The 26,661-nt window shown below is 48.3% G+C and overlaps 1 pseudogene; it reads left to right on the forward strand.

Annotated features, from left to right (window-relative positions):
- LOC149324459 (uncharacterized) overlaps window positions 1-26,661 on the forward strand; it is a 58,118-nt pseudogene that overhangs the window by 14,928 nt on the left and 16,529 nt on the right.

Here is a 26,661-nt window from a genome sequence, read left to right on the forward strand (position 1 = left end):
TATGGTTTTGGTGTACTTGTCTTGCGTATCCCTTAGCATGCTTTCCCATTCCTCTAACGACTGTATGCCATTCTCGGTAAGGTTGCTGTCGCATGCTTCGCGGAACGCATTCCAGTCCGTTATTTTGGCCGCGCCCAACTGGCGTCTCAGCCTGTCTGAGGTTACTTGCGTCTTGAGTATGTAGTGGTCGCTGCCTAAATTTAACCAATAGGTTCTCCCATTCTGTTTGTCCGATTCCTGTTACGAATGTCAGGTCGGGGCAGGTGTCGATGCTGACGATATTTCCAACCCTGGTAGGGGTTACTGGGTCCGTGAGTAGGTTGCAGTTGAAGTTATCTGCAACCTCGGTTAGAGTTTTGCCTTTAATGGTGGCCTTTTGGTACCCCCACCTCTTGTCCATGGCGTTGAAATCCCCCAAGATGATTATCGTATTGTTTTTCGCTAGTCTGTGGACACCGCGAAAAAGTTCAAAAAATTTTGCTTTTCTTTGCTTCGGGGGGCTGTACACGTCGACGATGAATACACTTCCCCCTTTCCTTTTCTTATTCGGTACGATCTCTACAATCACATGCTCACTGTCAGTGTCGGGTATGCTGTCGTGATTGATGGCTATTACTGCCTTGCTCACTAAGATGGCTGTCTTTCCCGTGATGTGGCTGTCGTAGCATGTGTATCCCGTGAGAGTGGGTGTCGCGCCCGTTTCTTGAAGTGCGATAACGTCAGGCGGTGTTAGCTGCGTCATGAATGAATTATTTGATGAGGCCTTGTTTCTTGCGATAGCCTCTGCAGTTCTATTGCCATATGTCTAAGATGTCTTGTTTGCTGTGGTTCGTGTTAGCCATGATTTAGGTTCTTGAGCTTGTGCAATTGGCCGTTCCCTGGGATGTAGGTGGATTGGCGAGTGCTTCTAACGCAGGGCGGTTGTAGGCCTTTTCCTTAATGTTCTCTGTGTGTTTTTGTTTGTGGAAGGCACTCCGTAGCTCTGCTAGTTATGCTTGTACCTGATGCATCATCTGTTGCATCATTTGTTGCATCATCTGTTGTATTTCCGCTTTGAAGTTTGAGCGTTCCTCATCGCTCATCTGCAGCGAGGAGTGCGTTTGTGCAGCGTTCCACAGCGGGTGGCAGTTGGATTTTAGGTCTTGAACTATCTTTGTGGGTTCCGCAATTTGGTGTTCCAACTCATTCTGTTTAACGCGGGCAAGTTCTAGTTCGCGCTTAAGTGCTGCTTTCTCTGCGTCTCCATGCTCAAGGTAACGGTTGCATGCGTTGTTTGTATTGGTGTTGTGTTTGTTACCAGTCCCACTCGAGTGTGGAGCAACCTCGGGAGCATCGGCTCTCCAGCTCACCTTGTTGCTGCTTTTCTGGGCGGACCCGGCTTCTTCGTACTTCCGGTGCTAGTTCCCGGCATTCGTCCCCGCAGGGGGCGGCAGGGGGGGGGGAACGAATGGGACCGCGAGCGGTTCCCTAATGAGCGGGATCCCGCGCGGCTCCGTGATGTCTCTCCCTCCGAGCTGAACCAACGCGGCCGTCTGCTGCGGTCACCGCGGCTGCGGCGTCTGCTGTCGCATCCGCCGCTGTTGCTGGCGTTTCCACCTGTATCGTTGTAGAGGGCGGTCTTGGTTCGCTGATTTCTGACTTTCTTGAGTCGTTCGCTGCAGTCCTTCGACCCGGTAGGGTGAGCCTCACCACAGATCACGCACTTTGGAGTGCAGGAATGTCCAGCTGGCGGTTTTGCGTTCCGCACTGGCTACACGCGCGTACATTGGGTGTGGGGCACACGTCGGAGCGGTGGCCTTGCTGGAAACACACATAACACACTTGTCTCGTGGGGCGGTATAGGTAGCATGCCGTCTCGCCCCTGTAGTAGATAACATATTTTGGGACAATGGGACCGTCAAATGTGATGACGGCCGTCTTGGTTTTTCCTAACATCCGGGCGGTGAGTATGGTGACTCCTTGGGTACGCACTCGTAAATTGGCCTTGAGTTCTTCCGGTGTCGTCCCGGGATCAATTCCATGTATCACGCCACGTTGGACATCGTCCGGCGCGGCCACGTAGGTGTTCATCTCAAATGCGCGTCCCGCAAAGGTGAGGCTGGTAATGCGTCTCACGAGTTGGGCAGCTGGTTCATGTGGTGTGCTTACGATAATGTTGTTAGATCCTGGCCGGAGCCTTATGTTGAAATCTTCGTCTTTGCATTGGTGGTTGGACGCTGCGACTACAGCGCGGGCTACCTGGTGGGTGTGAAGCTGTCTGACAGCAAGTCCTTTCTTCGGTCGTATGCTAATTTTGAAATCGTTCTTAGGGAGCGGAGGCAGCCTGCGCCTAGCCTGGTGTCCCGCTCCTTGTCCGCTGGCGTTTCTGCCGGCGGCGGCTGGCCCTCCGTCGGTAGGGGTGAGTTGAGTTGTCTTCGCCGGGATTGTTTTGGGTGGTCGAATTGTTTCCCACAGCGATCCGTCTGCTTTTCCTCTGGAGTTTCTTCTGGCGTTTGGAGAATGCCAATTCCCAGCTGGCGTCGTTGTTGTAAGGGTTGGGCGGCTCCTGGTTGGCGGACGCCGCGTCAGCGTTGCTCACCGGGCTCTCGGAGTCAGTGGTGTTCAGGTCGTCCTCATCGATCTCCTGGGCGTCTGGCAAGTTTTGGGGCAATCCGTCCATGGTCTGCTCGAATGTGTAGTTCTCAGAGCGGGGTCGATTTCAGGCCGCACCACCGTTGCCTTGTTAGGCCTAGCGGCCCATGTATTCCCGTAGTCGAAGATGTCCTGCCGGTAGGCTCGGCGAGACGCCGTCCGAAGCGCAGCGTTCAAGTCCGATAAGGAGCCAATATTTGGTCCTACCGTTCGGAACTTGGTGTCCAGGTGGGCCAGCTTGTGAGTTCTTTCAGCTCCAAATAAAATCTGGTGGCGCTGGGGATTGGTACGGTTCGGAATGGTCAAAAACTGCGTAGGCGATGAGACACACGTCCGCACCTCTCGGCAGCCATGACGGATCTCCAGTGAGGAAGATTTAAGTGGAATCGAGGAACTTGTCTGATTTCGAATTGATTTGTAATACACATGCACAGAGGAAAGAGAGAGAACTCATCGGCATGCTGTGATCACCTTTGTGCGTATGTGGGTGGAAATGTGAAATTTATGTGCATGTGGGTGTGTGTGTTGATCAGTCTACCTAGGAAATTGTAACATTTCCATCAAAAATTGTAACATTTCTATCAAATCATTGCATCATTGCAATTCACTGCATCAAATTGTACCGTGCAGTAACTTGTGGTGTATGTGGTGAGGTGGTCATTCTAATAGTGTCTGTATAGAAGTAGAATTTGTAAGGGAGTGCAAATAGTACTTTTTCCAATTAGAATATGAATACTGGTACACGTCGCCAATGTGTACAGTTTTTGGACGATTCATTGCAGAAAAATACGGTGGAGCTTAATAAAGCGTTGCGTCAATTATTCGAAAAGTACGTGAAAATTTGAGAGCAAATTGGATTCATTTAAAATAATTTTGAACATGTACTGTTTGATTCGTTCGGCTAACTAAAGAGAAATTTATTTAATGTGCTGTCCAAAAAGTTCGAACATTCACAAACCCCTAGGAATGGGCCTTATTTTGTGTGTGAGGGTTGGGAAAAGTATGTATGGGTGTCTGATCTTCATGTCCTGAAAAGGAATTCCTGGTTTCGTGTAGTATTGCATTACTGTCAATCTCTGGTCGTTTTGACATGTTATGCAGTGCCAGTGTTTCGGTAGCCAGTCCTGTATGTTTTGTCCTTAATCTCTTGGAGGTGTGAATGATTTCAAGCTGGCTCTTGCTCAGTTGAGTGTGAATTTGTTTCGAGCCATGTCTTTGTTAGCACATTGGTCAGGTTTTCGTTTTATCAAGTATTCTTGTTCGACGGCTGTACATTTTTTTAATTTTGGAGCACTTGACCGATTGTGTGTTGATGTACATCCACCGCACGTGTCCTTTAATTTGTATGCCCTGTGATCCATGCCACTGGCTGTTTCCAGAATAAACCATTTCTCGCAAACACTGCGCGTTCGGCATTCTTTATTGTCCTGTCTCATTTATTGTTTCCTCTTTCCAAATATTTTTTCCTAGCGTTGTAAAACTTTTTCTGCATTTTTACTTGACGCTCCCACAGCTTGGAACTCTTTTTTACCCGGCTGCATGAAAATCCTGCCTGAGCAGCTTCTGCTCTTCTAGGAGAGCAGGGAAATCGAGACAAGTTGACTTGCCTCTGTGTTGCCTTCATATGCATTTGTGCACGATAACAGATCTGCAACTCTTGAGGCAGTGCTATATTCTGTCGCTGATTGAATCATTATTATGTTCTAAATTTAACACTTAACACGGGAAAAAAGGCCATATCGAGGTGGTGTGTGTAAAAATAATTTGACCCATCAGTTTGTAGCGTGCCATCGTGGCCGGGCAGCAGAAGACGACGACTGTCCCAGTAGGCTTGCCAAGCTCGCACAGACTGGATTTCGTGGCTGCTTGACTGCAAGGCCGGCGCAGCGCAGCTCCTGGTTCATCCTAAATGTGACGCGCCCACGTCCGTCATGGTTGACGCATCGGACACTGCTGTCGGCTCGGTCTTGCAACAGGTCGTCGCTGGTGTTTGGCAGCCAATTACCTTCTTTACCAAGAAGCTTACGCCCCCTGAACGCCGCTACAGCACCTTCGGCCGAGGGCTGCTAGCAATATATTCAGCCGTTAAGCACTTCCCACATTTTCTGGAGGGACGCAGCTTTCATATCATCACTGACCACAAATCTCTGACGTCCACGCTGGTATCCAGCAGTACTTCCTACGCTCCTCGCGAAATCAGGCAGCTCGCCTACGTTTCCGAATTTACCTGTGACATTCCTCACGTCAGCGGCAAGTCCAACATAGTTGCCGACGCTCTTTATCGTGCTGAAGTCAACGCGAAGGACAATGGACGACCAATCATCGACTTCACGGCTATGGCTGCTACTCAACGAGCCGATGCCGAGTTGCAACGGTTTGGAACGCGCGACACCTCCCTGGTGTTGGAGGACGTCATGCTCCCTGACTGCGCCGTACCCCTCGTTTGTGATACATCAACCGGTCGCCCTCGCCCCTACGTGCCTCCTTCATACCGACGAACAGTCTTGGATGCCGTCCATTCTTTGGCCCATCCTGGCATTCGCGCAACAGAGCACCTTGTCACGGCTGGCTATGTCTGGCCTCGCATCAACGCCGACGTTCGCGGCTGGTCGCGCGCGTGCCTGAGCTGTCAGCAAAGCAAAGTGCATCGACACACTGCGACGCCGCTTGGCACGTTCCCGTCCCCGGACGCCCGCTTCAGCCATCTGCACGTCGTCATTGTCGGTCCCCTTCCTCCCTGCGGGAACCACCGCTGACCGGTTCACGAGATGACCTGAAGCGAGGTCCTTTCTGGACATAACAGTGGAGTCGATAGCAAGAGCACTCATCACACTGTGGATCAACCGCTACGGTGTCCCTTGCACCATTACGACTGATCGTGGTCGTCAATTTGACTCCACCTTATTTGCCAACATATCTCGGCCCCTCGGCGCCAATCACATCAAGACGACCTCTTACCACCCGATTTCAAACGGTGTCATTGAGCGTTTTCACCGGCAGCTGAAAGCTTCACTTCTGGCGTCCGCCTTTTCTTCGCCATGGATTGAGCGCCTACCCTTCGTCCTGCTTGGTCTCCGCACTGCACTTCGCAGTGACTCCTCTACCTGTGCAGCAGAGCTAACCTTTGGCACTACTCTCCGTATCCCTGGCGAATTCTGCGAGCCCTCACCACGCACGCCTGCTGACGTCTCAGATTACGCCTACCGCCTACGTAGCGCTATGAGCACTGTCGTTCCACCACGTCAGCGCCAGTATTCCCGTCGTGTCCACGTCCCCTCCGACCTTCAGCGGTGCACTGACGTCTTTGTTCGCCACGATGCCGTACGCCCGCCCTTACGGCCACCATATGATGGTCCGTACGAAGTGCTCCGGCGCGCTCCTAAGCACTTTCTCCTGCTCATCAACAGCCGGCAGGACACAATCTCAGTTGACCGCCTTAAACCTGCTCACCTTGACACCGACGTCATCGCTAACTGTGCCGCTGCATTCCCTCCCGACCGTGCCAGTCCTCGTCTCGTACGATTTGCGCCAAGAGTATCCGCTTTTCGCCATTCACTGCTCGCTCATGTCTTCATCGCTAGAGGGGGTGGGGGGGGGGGGGGCTGTAGCGTGCCATCGTGGTCCGGCAGCAGAAGACGACGACTGTCCCAGTACGCCTGCCAAGCACGCCCAGACTGGATTTCGTGGCTTCTTAACTGCAAGGCCGGCGCAGCGCTGTTCCGTTCCAGCCTGGCTGAGCGCGTCCCGCCGAATATATTTGTGGAGACCCGACGACGACTGGTGTCTACGATTCGTGTCCACAAGTTTAAATATACTGCTCTTTTGCCGCATATAATAGCCAAGTTATAGAGCTCTCTTCAATGACAAAGGAAAACGCGCTTTGCTTAAGAACGAAAGATATCTTAACAAAAACAAAACAATTGCAGATATGCACAAGAATGGGACACATATACAGTCAGAAAATAGGCGATTAAGAAGTCTAGAATAAGTTATCTGCGCTCCTACATGATACACAATCATTCTAAATTAACAGACATCTTGCTTCTGAACTTTGCCATCGGTAAAAACAATTGCTCCCACGAAGTCATTTGGGCTACTCTACAGCACAGTGCCAAAGTCGGTCCAAGACTCTTTTGGCGAAGACTGGATCAGCCACTAACCGGTTGCACAGAAGAATTCATAACATGCCAGGAACCTTAAGACAGGCCTACAAAGAATTGGGCTCCTCGGCAACGGCGAAATGGAAAGTTGCAGAAGGTCCCTTGTTAATCGGGTTACTGCAGAGCACTCAACACTGTGCTAATTAATTAAACATGACGAATGAATGTCATCTTTCGCACAAACCTCTCACTTGCATCTAAAAAGAATAGTCACAATCCTGCAGAATCGGGAAGAAAACCGCCACTGCTGACCGAAAGCCGGTGCCAGTTCATTGACAATGAATTTCGGACCTTACATTAATGCGGTATGCATGAAAATGAGCAGATGCATGCTGTTCATTTCAGAACACGGCATAATATTCAAGGGATTCTGAACAACAAGAGTTTTTTTCATTCAAGTCACGCGAAATTCAACTTGCGATGAAAAAAAAATCTGCGAAAAAAAAAGTTTCACCATGGGGGATATAAACCCAAGCACTCCCATTGCCTGTCGACTCTCCAAAGCGACGCGTTAGACCCCACGGCCACAGAACAGCGCGTAGTGATACGCCACTGTTTATTTTTTTTGTTGCGGACTACTTCCGTACCCTTCACAGCGTTGTACATGATGTATAAAACGGAGTATAAGAGAAAACGGAACTTTCCTTGGAAAAAAAAGGAGTATTGTTTTGAAATATTCCCATAAAGCTGTAAATCGCAAAAGTAGAAGATGTCGGTCAGACGCGTTCATCATGAACACAAGATTTAGTACACAAAACGTTCATCGAAGAAGCGGCCTCACTAATTGCGAAGAATTTTTTTCCCGCATATATATATATATATATATATATATATATACTACCTGAACTCTACCCCCCTTCCCTATGCATCATTGTACAAATACCTTGGCCTGCACATGACACCATCGCTATCGTGGATTACACATATTTAATCATATTGTTACAGGTTCTATTCACAAATGCTATTTACAAGACAGGTCGACCAGAGCCTGGTGCGCCAGCGGCAGGATACTGGACTTCCTCTTTTCTTCTGAGTGTGCACTTCGTTTTTCCTCAGGGCCCAAGTGTAGCGCGTGACACTTCCCCGATCGCAGACGAAGCCCTCTGGGCCAATCAATCAATCTGGGTCCCGAGAGTGGAAAGGCTTTAGCCGTGCGACATGTACGACTTGGGTTTTCCTTGAGCGGCGTCCTGGCATAGATTGGCGAGAGATCACATAGTTCAAGTCATTGAGGCGAGCTAGAGCGATGAATGGGCCTGTGTAGTGGGACAGCAGCTTTTGGGATAGCCAGGCTTGCGGAGAGGCGTCCACAACCATACAACGTCACCGAGCAGGTAGCCGACATTCTTGCGCCGGCGGTCGTAACGCTGCTTAGAGCGATCCTGCGATGCCAAGGTGCGTATCCGGGCTATCTTACGGCTTCTTCAGCTCGACATAGAGTGTTTGCAATGGAAGGCTCGATGTCCAGCGAGAAAGGCAAGATGCTGTCAAGGGGGCTTCGAGATGGACGGGCATAAAGAAGGCAGAACGGGCTGTAACCAGTTATTTCATGCCTCGACGTGTTATAGGCGTATGTAATGAAGGGAAGCACGTTGTTCCAGTTCTTATGGCGGGAATCGACATACATGACAAGCATGTTCGTAAGTGTTCGATTGGTGCGTTCAACGAGTCCATTCGTCTGGGGGTGGTACGGCGTCGAGTGGCGAAAATAGCATAAACGAAGGGGAAGAAGCTCTTCCACAACGTCTGCCGTAGACTGGCGAGCACAGTCACTGGTAACGACACGAGGAGGTCCATGCCAGAGGATGAAAGCATGAAGAAGAAAGAGCGAGACTTCAACAGCCGGAGTGCAAAGTAGGGCGGCGGTTTCACAGTAACGGGTTAGGCGATCAACGCACACGATGACCCAGCGGTTACCGTGGGACGAGCGGGGAAACGGGCCAAGCAAATCGAGACCAACTTGTTCATATGGTGTGCTTGGAGGTCGCACAAGATGCAGGCGTCCCTGCGAAGAAGTTGTGGGAAGCTTGAACCGCTGACACTACATGCAGCTGGCAATGTAGCTCTGAACCGTGCGACGCATTTCTGGCCAGTAAAAACGTTCTTTGGTGCGGTTAAGGGTCCTGGCAAATCCCAAGTGCACAGCCATAACCTCATCGTGCATTGCGTGTAGAACAAAGGAATACAGACTAGACGGAACGATGAGGAGAAAGCGCGCACCTCCAGACGAGTAATTCGTTCTAGAGAGTAAACCGTCGCGAATGCAGAAAGGGCTTGCGGATGTCGGGTCACGGGCTTCGGCAAAAAGCGGCGCCAAATGCTGATCATTGCGTTCTTCCATCTGGAAATTGCCAAGATCTGGAAACTCTTCGGAAACGGCAGCGAGATATTCGTCAAAGTTTTCATCATCGGAAGTAGTAGCCGCGAGAGGCAATCTGCGTCGGCGTGTTGGCGGCCACTTTTGTAAGACACTTTGAAGTTGAAGTCCTGCAGGCGTAACGCCAATGGGCCAACCGACCCCAGGGGTCGCGTACATTGACAAGCCAGCACAGAGAAACATGGTATGTGAGGACTGTAAAAGCACGTCTATAAAGGTACGTACGAAATCGTTGTACGCCGAATACAACGGCGAGACACTGTTGCTCTGTTACAGTGTAATTGCTTTCCGACTTGCTGAGGGTGCGACTAGCATAAGCGACAACATGCTGATAGCCCTCATGGCGTTGGATGAGCAAAGCACCCACGCCCATGCCGCTAGCGTCAGTGTGGAGTTCAGTGGGCGCTTTCGGGCAGAAATGACGGAACATTGACCGCGAGGTAAGGAAAAACTTGAGCTGGCGAAACGCGGAGTCGCATTCGGCAGTCCAATGGAAAGGAGTGTCTTTCTGCAGGAGACTTGTAAGCGGGTTGGCCAAATCAGAAAACTTGGGAACGAAATGCCGAAAATCTGAGCAAATTCCTAAGAAACTCCTGAGCTCTTTCACTGATTTGGGCTCCTTGACACTCCTTACAGCTTCAAACTTCTGCGGGTCGGGCCTGACGCCATCCTTGTCAACCAGATGACCAAGCACAGTAATTTGGCGCTCACCAAAGCGACACTTCTTGGAGTTCAGCACGAGGCCCGCTCTCTCTATGAAGTCTAGGACAACGGCTAAGCAGCTGTTATGTTCGGCGAAGATCCCTCAAAAATAACAACATCGTCCGATAACACATGCAAACTTGCCACTTCAGGCCGCGTAAAAGCGTATCCATAAATCGTTCAAAAGTAGCAGGAGCGTTGCAAAGGCCGAATGCATAACAATAAATTCATGCAACCCGTCGGGGGTCACGAACGCCGTGTTCTCTTTGTCATTCAGGTGCTTCGGGATCTGCCAGTATCCGGACCGTAAATCCACCGAGGAAAAGTAGGAGGCTGAGTGGAGGCAGTCGATGGCATCATCAACGCTTGGGAGCGAGTAAACATCCTTCTTGGTGACAGTGTTAAGCCAGCGATAGTCGACACAAAATCGCCATGTGCCATCTATCTTTTTTTACGAGGATCACCGGAGCGGCCCCCCGGCTTGAAGATTCATGAATAATGCCGCGGTGCAACATATCATGGATTGTTCATCGATTATCTGACGTTCGGAAGGCGAGACGCGGTATGGCTTCTGTCGAATCAGTTGTGCAGATCTAGTATTGATCATGTGATGGGTACGGGAAGCTGGAATCGGCGGTGGTTGGTCGTGACCGAAGTCAACCACGCCGCATGCTTCATGAGAACGGCCACTAGTACCCGGCGGTCGCTGGTGGGTAGGCATTTGTTCACCATAGCTAGGAACTGAGATTCGGTCAGGTCGCGGCGTCTAGTTGGACAAGACACGTTATCAGTGAGCGCGCCAACTGGCCCAGAATGCCCTTCTTCAAAGCCGGCAAGTTTGAAACCATGTGGCAATTTTGCAGGTTCGTTGGAATGATTGAGAGTCCAAAGAGTGGCATAGCCCTTGGTCGCACGGACGACGCTGCGGGGTACCAGCACAGTTTTCTTTGCACAGTTAAGGGAACAAGGTTCCACCACAGCATCGAAGGCATAAGAAATGGTGCTCGAGGACACAGCGGGAACAAATATGGCAGACATCGCTGGAACTACGGTTTCTGCAGAGACAGAAAACGCCTGGGCAACCACTGGTGAGTCTTCTATGAGAGCTGACCGAAGGCCAGGACTTTATGATATGCCAACACTGCGCAAGTCGAGATTAGCGCCGCACTGGTGCAAAAAGTCAATACCTAGGACGATGTTCTGTGTAGAACGAGAGAGCACCGTGAATTCAGTTCGGAACATGTCGCCAGCGATCACTAGATTCACAAAACAAATACCAATCCGAGCCAATGATTCTCCCCCCACACCACGGAATATAACAGCACTATCCCAAGCGAACATTATTTTACGACCCAGACGATTCTTTAAGGTTGAACTCATCACTGACACCTTGGCACCAGTGTCTACTGTGGCCATGACGCATATACTGTCTACTAAAACTTCAAGGCGGCTCCTTAACATAACAATCAGCAGAGGAATTCGCACCATCGATGACCCGGCGACTGCACCTCCATCGGCCGCACACGCTAGTTTCCCGGCGACGGTAGGGAACGACGTTGGGGAGAAGGTGAGCAGCGAGAGCAGTGCGGAGGTGCAGTGAGACTTCGGTCAGAGACTCAGAGGGAAGGGAGTCGTTCCGTAGTTGCACGTAACTGGATGGGCTCTGAGATGATGTAAAGACACAGTCATGAAAAGGCGCATTGAAACTCGTGTGAGAATACGACCATTGGAGCTGGGAGCGTGAAAACTGGCTCTGGCGACGGCAGAATCTAGAGATGTGACCGATCAGACCACAGCGGTAACAAACTGGGGGGACGCGGGAGCACTCAGAATAACACTCTTCGTAGCCAGTGTCGAAGCGGCCATCGTACTCCGGCTGCCGCATGCGGCGTTGCGGACGAGCTCATGCACTGGGGCTGGGCGGGTTATCCAAGGAGCGTCGCTGTAATCGATGCGAGTAGCACTGGTAGGGGCCTGACTGGACTAACTCCAAGGGGAGTAGCGGTAGGCCGGAGCTGCCTGCAGAGAATAGCTCGATACGGAACTTCACTGCGGCACCCAAGATCTTGATGCCGGGTGAGTTCGTCACGCACGATTTGACGAATGACGTCAGGGAGAGTCGCAGCATTCACAGGCTCGTGGAAATCCACGCTGGCGAGGGTGGTGACGTTAGGCAGGCGGCCGAACTTGGGAGTAATTCGACGGAGCTTTAGAGCTTCAAAGATGCAGCAGTGTTTGATGATATCCGTGGGCGAGTCTAAATTTTCTTTACTAATAAGAAAGCTGTAGACGTCCTCTGCGATGCCCTTAAGAAGATGGCCAACTCGATCTTCGTCGGACATCCTGGGATTAACGTCTTTGCCCAGCTTCTTCAATACCTCTTCTATGTATGTCGTGCAGGTCTCTCCAGGCACTTGCGCTCTCTGAAGCAAAGACTGCTAAGCTCATTTTTGTTTGCCAACGGTATCTCCGAAGCAGCTGCGGAGCTCTTCCACGAAGCGGTCCCACCTCGTTATGGACGCCTCAGGATTTTCTAACCTAGTTAGCGCGGTGCCTTCGAGAAAGAAAACGAGATTGTCCAGCTGAAGAGTGGCATCCCAGCGGTTGTATTTGCTCACCCGCTGGTAATTGGTGAGCCAATCATCTACGCCTTCGCCAGCCTTCCCGGAAAACGTCCGCGGTTCACGGTAGTGCTTCCAAGCGGTGTTGCTGCGCCGGTCGGACGTGCTTCGGCTTACTTGGGCAATCCGTGCCGGATTGCACGGGCAACGGTGGCAATCCGGCAATTTTTCGGCTGCAGTGTTGTCGAGAGGGGTCCGTGGTGATCGACCCAGCACTTGCACCACACTGTTACAGGTTCTATTCACAAATGCCATTTACGAGACAGGTCGACCAGAGCCTGGTGCGCCAGCCGTAGGATACTGGACTTTGTCTTTTTTTCTGAGTGTGCACTCCTTCGTTCTTCCTCAGGGCCCATGCGTAGCGCGTGGCAATATCTCGCCGCAAACCTGGAAGCCATTCAAAACCGTGAAGCACGATTTATCACCTCGAACTATTGAAGACATTCCAGCGTCACCTCTATGAAAAGAGACCTCGACTTGCCGTCCCTCGCATCACACCGCATCATATCTCGTTTGTGCCATCTTCACACATTTTATTATCAGCCACGGTCCAGAAATGAGCTACTAACAGCACCACTAAGAAGATCTTGCCGTTTAAGCCACAGCCAGTCTGTAGCACGAATTTCCACCGGCACCCTTGCAATGAGTAGCTCATTTTTCCTCATGGAGTAGTCTTATGGAGTTATTTCCCCGAAAACATAGTCGAATGCACAGATAGAAAAAAATTCCGTAAGAAGCTAAAACTTCAGCAATCCTGAATAGACTGCACCCTTTGTATTTTTATTTACTTCGTTTAGTTGCATTTCTGCGCCTTAGTAGTAGTAGTAGAAGACCTTTATTCGGCCAAAATTTACAGGCTGAGCATGTCGAACGCCTGGGCGACCAGAAGTCGCTGTTCTTCCTCCCCTTCAGCGCCAAGCCAGTCGAGCCAAGTGGTGATGGATAAAGAAGGTGGGGGGTAGGAACCCGACTGCTGAGCAGCCGGGCAATAGAAGAGGCAATGGGCAAGGTCCGCATAGATACAGGGGCAATTGGGACAGGAAGGGTCCGATCGATAGCGATAGAGAAAGAGGCGAGACGGGGTGATGACTTCATTCATTTGAACATGCCGATGAAGGCGAGCCTCCGGCGCCGTGAGTGATGGATGAGGGGGAAGGTAAACGCGTTTGTCGAGGCGGACTCGAGGTAGACCTCTTTTATGCTGCGGCGAAGGGTGAGTCTCCCACCGTCCTCCGAGGGCTTCGGCCAGGGGATCAACGGTGCCCGGAAAAGTGTGGCACGGGCGAGCTGATGAGCCAGCTCATTGCCGTCAATCCCTGAATGCCCAGGGACCCAGCGGAGGAAAACGATGGAAGGCTGCAAAGCGGAGATCGCTCGTTCGACCTCCTGTTGAAGAGAAGGGGTTAGGGTGCGTTTCTGTATGTGGTGTATAGCGGCTTGTGAGTCTGAATAGACTGTACTTTTGAAGAGAGGGAAGGAGGGCAAATGACTGGAGGGCATGCGCAATGGCAAGGACCTCGAGGGACAGTATAATTCTTGTTTCTCTTGGGCTTGCTTGTTTGCTGTTATTTCACTTAGATGTATTTCTGCATTTTTACTGTATCTTTTTTCTTCTTATTTGAAATGAAATGATATAATCAAGAGGCTGTAATATTCAGCTTAAATGTTACATATCTCTCCCTTCCTCTCTACCACACCGAAAGCATGTAAGATCTAATTCGGTCAGGGAAGCCACACTAATCTTATATTGAAGGTATACAAATAACAACCGTATAAGTGCTTTTGGCTAACGTGCCTATGGCAAGCAGAAGCTGGGATTGCTCTGGAAATGTTTGGAAAGCGAAATATTCGTTACGTGTTTCCTGTTTGAAATAAAGCACAACACTGCAGTGAATGATTTCTTATGTGTAAAGTATGGTTTTCTAGGCCTCGGTAGGAACAAAAGCGACTATCAGGTGACATGGGAAGACAGAAGTTAAATGAGCAGTATAACAAATTCTTCCTCGTTCCACTAGCTGCACTGATTAAGCTGGAGTTTGCCCGGAGTTTAAATAGCAGAGAGACGACGGATGACTAATATATTGCAAGTTTTTCGTGCGTTAGATGATCGCACATCTGCGATGAGAGTTCAGCCGTTAATCATAGAAACAGTTTATAAAGGTGCGGAGCATGCGCGCTCAGAAAGATGATCCCCAATGATTTCAACATAGAGTTAATGGAACGCGATTCAAATGAAAAAAGTGGGGGGGGGGAGGGAGCAGACGATCCTGAACTATAGTCTGGAATGCAAATATTGTTATCTTGCAACAATAAATACGCGCTGATTACGATCGGCTGCTTAACGGGCTGAAGTGAGCAAAAGCATACCAGGTTCTTCCGTGATGACGATATTGGCCGGCGACAGCTGCGCTGGTGCCGGTGGATTCGCGTAAAATATGGGATGAGCACATTGGTGGCACCATGGCATTGTGCACACACCTATTGCCCGTGGGGCACAGGTGAAAAGTGTTCTCTTGTGCCGTTCCCTTCTGACGCTAGCGAGAAAGTACCTCGGCTCTTAGGGCATGAAATCTGGCTCGAACGCTGATTTCTCGCGCATCCAGCGTCAGTGATAGTGCACCTCCGCAAGCGCGTAATTCTCGTACTCCTTCTCCGCGCTGTCCTACGTTGCGGGCACTGCTTTATTTCCCGGCAGCACCGGTGGCGAAAGCCCCGCGCAGCTCGTCCAACTGGCTTTTTGGACGCCACTCCTCATTAACGCTGTCGACGGCGTCGCTCTAGGTATCAGCATTGAACGACTTCTCAAGCTTAAAAGATGTGCTGGCTATGACACTCGATCATCTTGGCGCGGTCAGAGCCTGAAACGAAGCCCCCCCCTCCCACCTTTGATGCTTGCGCACAGCGCCGGCTTGCAACTACACTCTAAATGCAAACCTATCAAAAATTTGGCCAGATATGCACAAAATCGCTTGTTCTCTGACACACCCATTTGGAGAGCTCAGTTTAAGCCTCCATAAAAGCATAAATAATTTGTGGCCTCCGAAACATTTTTTTGCGGTCACAGTGCGAATATACGGCTCCTTAAAGCGATTATTTCCATGAAGGAACGGTGTACCGAGGGAATGCGTTTCATGTCCGCAGGAAGGTTCTGAATGTAGCCTCTAGGAATATATATTACAACAATCTACGCCTTTTTGAGAAAATACGCTAAATTGTTTTACTTGGCGACACTCTATCACATAGCAACATTGAGCGTGTAGCGCCTCATTCGATGCCTCCACTTTTGAGCGATTATATATGTGCCAGTACAGGGGCCATCGAAGTTAAATCCTACCCTCGCCCCCACCACAGGCAAACATTTGCATAAAATCGGGGGGCCACCAATGTGATGGAGAAAGTTGCAAGAGGTGTAAAATGACTTGGCATGTTCCTGAGGATAAAATAACGAGCTGAGATGAAGCCCAAAATATGTGTCGGATTCGCAAAAGACAACCTTCCCACTTAAAGGAAGAAACAGCGCGACGAAACACGGGCGTGTGTCCGTGTTTCGTCGCGCTGTTTCTTCCTTTAAATGCATTACCAACTAGCCAGGAACCTTGCTCTTCTGAACCTTCCCACACCCAAACCTTGGAGTCCGAGGAAATTCATACGGCCATATTACGGCCGAACTGTGTGTCGCAGGGGGATCCGGATGGTGTTAAACGATCCATCTACGATTATCATCGGCCGCGGCAAAACACAGATAGAACGAGAAATCTTAGAAGCTTTTAAAATCAAGCATTTAGGAACTTAATGCGTCAGCGACAGCTCTGTTAGGTTCACAGCAAAAGAGTATAGTTTCATAAGTGGGACATAGGTTGCCACATGCAATCTTCGCTCGCTTAATGAGATTGTGTTGGTGTTTTGATAGCGTTTGTGGTGCTCTCGCGCATGTGCGCCCTGTTCTGATGTTGGCGATCCACCAAGTAAAGAATTTTCAGTTGTGTTTCCAGCGTTGTCCTGTGTACTTCTCTTCCTTGTGAATGCGTCCTTTTCGCTGGTTTTCTACGTACCATGCACCAACTGGCCAAACAAGCTACGCTTCTTCAATACTACGATTATAAAATATATTATTTGATATAACGAGGAAATATACGCCCTTATAAAAATGGTCTATAGACTTTCTATAGACTTTTTATAGACTTTATAGCCATCCTATAGACTTTTCCTTTTGTCTATAGACAGTCTATAGAAAATCTATGGACTAAAGTCTACAGCTGCTTCAATTTCCTTTTGTCTGTAGACGGTCTACATACTCTCTATAGACTAAGGTCTATAGCCGCCTCAATTTCCTTTCGTCTATAGACTGTCTATAGACCCTTTATAGACTAAGGTCTATAGCTGCCTCATTTTCCTTTCGTCTATAGACTGTCTATAGACTCTCTATAGACTAAGATCTATAGCTGCCTCAATTTCCTTTTGTCTATAGACTGTCTATAGACACTTTATAGACTAAAACCTATAGCTGGCTCAATTTCCTTTTGTCTATAGACGGTCTATATACTCGCTATAGACTGAAGTCTATAACTACCTCCATTTCCTTTCGTCTATAGACGGTCTATAGACTCGCTATAGCCTAAGTTCTATAGCCGCCTCAATTTCCTTTTGTCTATAGACTGTCTATACACTAAAGTCTATAATTGCTTCAATTTCCTTTCGTCTATAGACGGTCTATAGACTCGCTGTAGATTAAGGTCTATAGCCGCCTCAATTTCCTTTTGTCTATAGACTGTCTATAGACTAAAGTCTATAATTGCTTTAATTTCCTTTCGTCTATAGACGGTCTATAGACTCGCTATAGACTAAGGTCTATAGCTGCCTCAATTTCCTATTGTCTATAGACTGTCTATAGACTAAAGTCTATGACTGCTTCAGTTTCCTTTCGTCTATAGACGGTTTATAGACTCGCTATAGACTAAGGTCTCTAGCTGCCTCAATTTTCTTTTGTCCATAGACTCTCTATAGACTAAAGTCTATAACTGCTTAAATTTTCTTTCGTTTATAGACGGTCTATAGACTAAGGTCTATAGCTGCCACAATATCCTTTCGTCTATAGACGGTCTATAGACTCTCTATAGACCAAGGTCTATAGCTCCTTCAATTTCCTTTTGTCTATAGACGGTCTATAGACTCTCTATAGACTGCAGTCTACAACTACCTCAATTTCCTTTCGTCTATAGACTGTACACTATAGATAGTCTACTGCCTATAGACCAGTCTGTAACAATCGTAATTTTATCTAACAATGTTCGATACACTGACTTTCGACTAAGTCCAGAACAATGTCAATTCATTTTTGCACTGCATGTTGAGGGGACCTGCATCTAGTGACCGCAACTATGTCGGGAGTTCCCCACCTCCTTCGCTATTATGGAAATTAAAAAGTATTGCGTAAGGCCATTACGACACCCTCCTGTATATTGTTTTCAGGAGCATTGACAAGCTCCTTTTCGTTATACCGTGTCGTATATTGTCAATACAATTAGATATTAATGCTAACAAGTAAGCCGAGGAAAGGCAGCCGGTCTTGAAGTAAGGGCGCCCGCAAACTGTAGTACATCGAACGAATACGCTGTCCCTTAAAGGAATCGCTCTACACAATTCCATTCCATCTTTCGATCGTTACTGTCCAACGCGCTGAAATCAGAAACATTTCATCAAAGGTTCTACATTTCTGTTTGAAACGTCCTGAAAATAAAGGGGGAAATACGGGTGTGAGAATTCAAGGAAGCGCCCATGCCTAAGAAAAACTTTAGATTAATCTCAAAGAGCCTGGTCCTCTGTGCGATTAACATCTGCCATTTCTACCTTTGCAGTTTGTATTCACGTGAATAAGTGCTGCGACGCAACAATCACAAAGCCAGTATTTTTTCGTTCCTACTAGGGGTGTGCGAATATCAAATTTTTCGAATACGAATCGAATACGAATACTTGGTTCCGAATATCGAATCGAATATCGAATAATCAAGAACAGATGCATTTAACCACTACAAAACGTTTATTTGAGCGCCCAAGAACATCACAGTTTAACTATCAATGATTAAATGAACACAAAAGGTGTGTGTGGCTGCACAAAAAGCATCAAAGTCTCGCACATTATTCTTAGAAGAGTGGAAATATCAGAGAAGATGGCTAGTACACAGCACTGATTAAGGCTAGCTTGCCATAAGCACAAAAGCGCGTTGCTGAGATGAACATAAAAGGTTATCGAGAAGGGAAAACCCGCTGCTCCACATGGTCAGGCAGAAGTAGTTCCCTTAACGACTCCTCTAGCCACAGAAAATGCACTCCCACTTGGCAATGAACTGGGACGTATTGCGAGGCACTTCGTGCACAGCTCTGACTATACCAGCTTCGCAGGTATAGCCACAAAGAAGCTCGTCAGCGCAGTCAGCTACGGCATGGCCCAACGTTACGCATTGCTCTAGGCGCCGCCGTGTTGCTATGTCTCTGTCGAAAGGACTTACGGACCGATATGAACGCCGGTGCTCAGAATAGAATATTCGGCTAGATACGTATATTCGCGTCGGATCGAATATTCGAAACAACACGAATACTTGGATTTCGAATCGAATACGAATACTAAAAATATAATATTCGAACTATATTCGAAAATTTCGAATATTCGCACACCCCTAGTTCCTACCCTTGCACCTGTTGCTTCGGAGCCGATGACACGCTGATGTGGCGCATATCAGTTTTCTAAACACGAACACACGCAAAAATACGTTATGCTATGCAACCTTATAATTATCATTTGAGAATTGTACAACATACTATTCGCTGGGAGATGCGGCGCGTATACCGACAAGAAGTTAGATTTCGGTTCTGTTTTCACGAAAACAATAAGATTTTTAGAGGGTAAGCGAAGAATTTAAGCTTATAAACCAATTGCCTTCTGTGGTCTTGGATATCAGATCAAGCTGCACACGGCAAGAGTGCGAGCGATAAAGATACGACCGTGAAATGGGTTTCTGTTTCACGTTTTACCCATTTTACCTCGAGACGGCGGAAAATCATTCGGGCTGCAAACAACCCTGTGCGTGGCTGCATCATTGGCGTTGGCGTGCTTTTCGCGGATTACATTTTCTTCAAAATCCAGCTTCATCGTCCGCTTACGGTAAGTCTACACGTTTATATTTTATTCATTTGGTCTCCTAAACCACTCTAAGCAGAGCTGTGTGCGCAGAACAGATTATGTGCGCAGTTACAAACGTCCTATCTTCGTTTCTAAGGCGGAACCCATGGGGTTTCCGACTAATGCCGCTTATCTCTGTCCCTCTGTCTTTACTAACGCGCGGAAAGTTAGTCTGTGCGATGCCCTTGATGATAAGCCGCTCCTCGCGAGCTGTCTACTAGATTTTTCGTTTTTCAAGGTAGATGCGCGGCCAGAATTGTCGTTTAGCCTCTTTATTACGGCCGAAATGGAACTGTGTGTTAGTTAGCGCCGTGTGAGCTCAATTTACTTTGCACCTCCGAAAACGTACTTACATACAGTCTCGTTCAGTGGTGGATTACATTTATTTTCTTATCTTTGTGTTATCGCCTCTCTGGACCATGGAGTGCTGTTCTTTTTGAAGTGTGCATTGCTTGCTACGTATGGACGCTCGCTCGGTGCGCGTCGTGGACGCCGAAGTTTCAGCAAAGGTGTCTTGTAACGCTATAGACTGGAGCGCGAGAAGACGTTTGTCAAAGTTGTATTCAAGCGGCGCTGGAGGAATGCTTATAGTGTGATCGGTGAATAAAATTCGTTGCCAGCGCGAATGGCCGTCGAGCTCAAACACCGCGAAGAACCCACGAGCTCCATCCCATCTCCCCTTCGTTGCACACGTATGCATTCGTCCGTGTCTGTCATCAGAGCCGTTGGCCGCCGTCGCTGGCTTGCGGGCACTTCATTTTGAAAGCTGGGTAAAGGTCGGCTCGACAAGAGGTGGCGCACATTTCGTTCCGAGTGGTTCGTTCATGAATCCCGCTCACGCGTGCACAGATTTCTTGAATACCATTTGCGCGAGAGGCAAAGTATGTGTTTCTGATTTCAGACTGCTACGTTACGAAAGCGCCGATGTGACTCGCCGCTTATTTGCGCCTAAAATTAAATTAAGCTCTCGTGTTATTATAGCTGCGCCTGTTGAAGGCGTTAATTGATTCATTGAAATACTTCCTACTTTGAGCACGTTCAATGCTTTCGCTGATTTTTCTAGCAGCGTTGGGTTAGGCTGCCTCCATGCAAGAAACACACCTCTTTACTGCGCTGTTGGAGCTGCACTTGAAGGAAAAACTAAGTGAATTTCAGGCGGTATTTTATCGTGACAGTAATTTGCTGTCTCAACCTCTCGACTGCTTTTGAAACGGCGCAGCTGCAGCCTCTGTGTACTGTATTAGTTTTCTTAATAATGAGCGCGGCATGGAAGCGCTGCAACCTGCTTGTTTCTAAGAGTGCGTGCAGAAGTACGAGTATGCTGTTCCGTCTTTGTGCTTCAAGTTATAGGCGCAAATCTGTGGTGAACTGGTTGCTTCTGCCTGCTTGTTTTGTATAGCTTGTGCACGTTTGAGTATCGGCTTACGTACACTCGGCCAAATCTTTAACTGGCATAGGTGTTGCATCGCTAAATGCCCCTGTAAAAAATTAGGAGTCACTTTGGCGACTAAAGTGGTGCAAGGCGAAAGCCTTAGTACAGCATTCTGTCACGAATGTGGTTGTGAATGATGATTCAAGTGCTGCCAGCGAATGACGCGTCCATTGGCTGTCTGCGTGTGTTACTGATGTCTGGTTAACATGTTAAGCTTCGCCTGTAAGAGTGGAACGCGACAGCGTCTTGCAACGCTGCCAGGGAGTCCACAGAACGCCATCGCCAATTCGGCTGTACGCCTTGCTGGACGGTAAATTTATTTTTTGAGGAAAGGAAATGTATCTCTCTCTCGCATATCTGGGTGGACACCTGCACCTCGCCGTAAGGGAAAGGGGGAAGATGGGAGTGAACGAAGACGCCGTATTAGCTAGACGCGCCTTTGTTCATTCCAAACCATTCAGCTGGCATTACGGAGTGGCTAGCGTGCTCGTATCGCACTCCGGAGACCCTGGTTCGATTCCCCAACTCGACCAATTTCGTTCTCGGTTTTATTGATTTATGCGGTCTAACTAGAAAGGTTAATTAGGCTATTTCATATTTATATTACTTATTTCTATCCATCGTGTTCTCTCATTCACCTGTCAATTGTTGGAACTGTCTAGGATGTTCGACACAACGTATATGAAACGAACAACGTCGAACTGAGTGTGGAAGTGCGTGGCGGTGGAGTGAACGCGGTTTCGTACTTATCTGTTTTTTTCAGCAGCGGCGTCTTCCGCGGACGCTGTTGTCGCTGCGGCGCGCGTCTTTCTTTTCTTTTCCTCTTTCTTCTGACCTCTTCATTCTCCTCTGTCTTAATTAGGCTAATTGATTAATTAAGCAATTAACCAAACTCAGTCCAACTTAGTTGGAGCATCACTATACGATCCCTTTGATTGGTTGCATGGTTACTTGCCAAAGTACAATTGGCCCCATTTGAAATTCGCGCACTGTGACGTCACGAGCATTTCGACCAATTGAAAAGCGTGACATTTTCTGTCGACAACTCCTGCCTACAACGATGAGGCATTAAAGGCTTCCGCCTTAAAAAGGTGCCTTTTGGCTACACTGCTGGAATATTCATGTTGTAATTTGATGCGTGAGATGGAATTTCATAGTTTCTTTTTGTTAATATAATGTTTGAGTGGAGTACTTGCATGTTTAGATCAAAGTTATCAGAAATATTCATCGTCTGCCGCTACGAAGAGCCGAAACAAGCGGAATACGCAGCAATGATTATGGTGGCGCATTTGCACTAATCTGGGTAAACGACTTGTCCGCCATGAAAAGAGTGGTACTTTACCCAGAGGATGAGGCCATATGGACAAGATCCATTGCTGCGTATGCCGCTTGTTTCAGCTGTTCGTAGTGGCAGCCGAATTTTTCTGATAACGTTGATCTAAACACGTAAGTACTGCACTCAAACATTATATGAACAAAAAGGAACCACGAAATGACATTTCACTCGTTAAATTACAGCATGACTATGCCAGCAGTGTAGCCGAAAGGCACCTTTTTTACAAGGTGCATTTAGCGATGCAACACCCGAGCCAGTTAAAAGTTTGGCCGGGTGTACCATGCTTAATTCACGCAGGGTATTCTGAAGCGCTTCTTCTATAGCGGTTATAAGAATAAATGCTGCAATATTCTCCTTTTTGGATCCCTCTATAAGGTGCAGTGAATCTGTAATTTATGGAGGTGGCATTCTTAACAGAAGCTTGCGAGTCAATGCAGATATGTGGCACAATTGTTCGAAGTCTTATGTTATAAACAGTGTAAAATGATTGCCATAAAGAGATCAGTATTGGCTGTAACAGTATTGCCATACAGAAATCAATATCAGTACTGGATTTAGAGAGGGGTCTTTGTTACAATGTTTTATGACGACACTTATAATCTGTCGTGTATTTACTGAAATGATTGAGCCGGCGTGATAGCTCAGTGGCTATCATGTTCGTATGGCGACCTGAAAGATGCAGGTTCGATTCCGGCCTAGGCGGTCGCATTTTAATAGAGGCAAAATGCTAAAGGCCTGTGTACTCTGCACAGGTGACCGAAATTATTCCCCAGCCTTTCACTTTAGCGTCTCGTAGCCTGTGTCGCCTTGGGTCTTTGAACCCCATAAAACCAAACCAGAAGATCAAGATTGCCTTTCTAGAATGGCATAGCCAGGATATGCCTTGCATTGTAAAGCACATGTGTAGAGATGGAATGGGAATTTTTTTTTCAGTTCCTCTTCTATTTTTTTTTCCTTTGTGCTGTACAGGTGAACATGCCCGGATGATTTACTGCAGACAGGCCACAAGAATGCTTCTGAGGAAACTAGCCGGACTGTTGCTTTCAACTTTTATGTTATTGTGGTGCATTCTTATGGTGCTTGTATTGCATATTCCCAGCCTGGATAGCTTGGAAATAAACTAAATTTGTAAGTATGTTGATTGTTTCATGTGTGAACTCTGTCTGGTGACCTTTTTCAATGATTGTGGGCAGTCTGGGCAGTCTATAGATAATGGTCTACTAATAGTTTAGTAGACAGAGGTCTATAGACTGTCTATAGACAAAGGCCTATAGCACTGCCAAGCCACACACCTATGGAATGTCTATAGACAGTCTATAGACATATGTCTACTGAACCAGTAGACTTTTGTCTGTAGACTGTCTATAGACAGTAATCTACAGGAAGTCAATGGCCATAAGTCCACAGGTCGTCTATAGTCCGTCTATAGACAAGTGTCTATAGACGGACTACAGACGACCTATAGGAAATGTATAACCATAAGTCTATAGATCGTCTATAGACTGTCTATAGACCTGTGTCTATAGACTTCCTATAGACCTATAGACTTTCTGTAGACATTTGTCTATAGACTGTCTATAGACAAAAGTCTACTAAAAGTGTATGGCCATAAATCTATAGACTGTCTATAGACCAGTCTAAAGGATTTGTCTATAGACAGTCTATAGACTTCATAGACTAAAGTCTATAGACAGTCTATGGACTGTCTATAGAAATTTTTATAAGGGCGGATATAGCGAAGGTGGCTGTGAATCGCAATAGTAATGCAATATCCATGACGTAGATGGCGCTGTTTGTGTCTTAGTAACACGGAAGCTCGTCGATCTTACAGCGCAGCAGCGGAGCAGGCTTTTTGTGGGGAAGAAAGAAATGTAATGTTGAAGATACGCAGCTCATCGTATGGCCGGCAGCCGAAAACAGAGTAGGTGAGCCGACGCAGCAGGTCGGGCCGGAGGATGTCGCAAAGGACTGCGTGTTTAAACGGCTGGATGGTAATGCCGTTCAGGTACATCGCAGCCTCCAGTTGGGCGAACCACCCGCCGACGCCTGCAGGCCGGAACGCTGGGAGCGGTGGGTCGAAACTTGGGTCCTGCCAGTACACCATGCTAGGACGCCGCTGGGATAGAAGGCACGGTTCGCCGCGCCACCACTGTTGAAGATTTGCGGGGTCGCAGCGGAGCACCAGAGCAAGATGCCCAGCGTGGCAGGCTCCTAGTTCCGAACAGCCCGTGCCGGGAGTGCGCTCTGAGCACGCGCTGTCCATCTTTATTTTCCTCTGTCTCGGGAACGCCGATCTCAGCGCCGGCGCTCTATAGCGTCGCCGGGCGCTATAGTAACAACAGGCACGGTGACGCGCGGCAGTAGCGAGCGGCGGCAGGAGAGCGAGCTAGCACGATCTCGGGGGCAACAGTCGCAGGTAGGAAGCGAACGGTTAGAGCGCAGAAGGGTAGTGGTTGTGGGTGACCCGATCGTAGCGAGGGCTGAGGAATGTGTTTTATCGACAGTGAAGGTGGACAGGCGGGCGCAGGTGGAGGCCCAGCCAGGAAAGTGCATGGTAAGCTTAATGGAAAAAGCCCAGGAGGTGATAGGGGACAACATGGATAACGAACACCTTAATGTTATTCCATGCTGGTATCTACGATGTGCTGAACGGGAGGAGTCACAACCTCGAGAAACAGATGCTTATAGAGGCCTCTGAGGGGGTCCATGTGCCCATATGCATAATCCCAGGGTCCCAAAGGCAGTCTAGCGGGAATGGGGAGAGGGTCGGTGAGTTTAACCGTCTTGTTTGGGTAATGAATAGACTACTTGAATACAACACAATGGACGTTAACAGGGACGTATACGAGGCCAGCTCAATCCCGTTTGCACAAGGTGGCATGCACTGCAGTGGTACCAATGACAAGAGCGCGGGGGTAGGATTGGTCGCCAAGCAATTGCTTTTTTGGGGGACCGAGGGAATAACCAAAGAATAACCAGGGACTAACCAAGGGAATAACCAAGGTCAATGAAACGATGGAACCATACGAAAAATAAGCACTATCGCCAGTTACAAGTTAATTCTGGTAAAGGGTACATTAAAATGCAAGGCAGCAGGAATAGGCTGATAACGAAGGAAATAGAGGAACAGTTAGGGCAGGAGGAATTAATCACATATGAGTTAGAGGAAGACATATGGAGACACCACCCTGTAATCCTGACTACGCATGGCAATATTTCAATAGAACAGAGGGAAGCAGAAAGGAGGGTGGAATTGGGGCATTCATTCATAAAAGCATGAATCGGCAAACGGTCAAAAAAGAATGCAAGGAACATTTATGGCTAGAAGGATGAGTGACTGGGGCGCAAACAATCGTTGGCGTTGGTTACCGGCTGACAGCAGTTAGTGCCAAAGAGGAAAACAGGAAAATGTTAGAATGTATCACAAGCAACATTGATGACCTAGGAGGAGAGTGCGAGATAATTATATTAGGCAACATGAATGCCATGAATGCACACAAAGACTTGGACGGGTACATAGAGAGAGACAGCGAGAGAGGGGAAAGGCCGGGACGTTAACCAGAAAGGCTTCCGGCTGGCTACCCTGCTCTGCGGAAGGGAATAAGGGGATTAATGAGGGAAGAGAGAGGGAACGGGAAACACAGTCACAATCTGTCAATCAAGTCAGTCTCTCGTAAAAAAACAAAACAATGTCTTGTAAGCCTTGACGACAGTCGACTGTTGTGGCCACGGACCGAGAAATTTGACCTCTGTGAAAGGGCGAGGATAAAGGCGGTCCAGAGCACAACGCAGCTTAAGTCTTTCGTTAACTAAGACAAGGCACCCACGCAAGAGATGATTGATTGTCTCTTCACAGGCACAGTTTACACAAGAAGGGCTGTCGGCCATCGCGATCCGGAAATCATACTGATTCGTGAAGGCAACGCCGAGCCATAGACGGCACAGTAATGTTGCTTCACGACGCGCTGCATGACATGGAAGACGGAGGCACAGTCCAGGATCCAATGCCCTGAGGCGACAGTTGCAGAACTCTCCCGTGTTCCACGCTGAAAGTGTGAGCTCCAGCCTCAAGGGACGAAGCCCACACTCTGCGTCAGCTCTCGTTACTGGGATAGTGACAGAGATTCCGGCACTGTAGGCAGAACGGGCAGCTTCGTCGGCCTGGTGATATCCATGAATACCGCAGTGGCCTGGCAGCCACTGGAAATTTATGTCATGACCTTTA

The sequence above is a fragment of the Amblyomma mixtum genome, unplaced genomic scaffold (genome assembly GCF_055824585.1).
Source record: "Amblyomma mixtum isolate Tamu unplaced genomic scaffold, ASM5582458v1 scaffold_31, whole genome shotgun sequence".
In the NCBI taxonomy this organism is placed as follows: Eukaryota; Metazoa; Arthropoda; class Arachnida; order Ixodida; family Ixodidae; genus Amblyomma; species Amblyomma mixtum.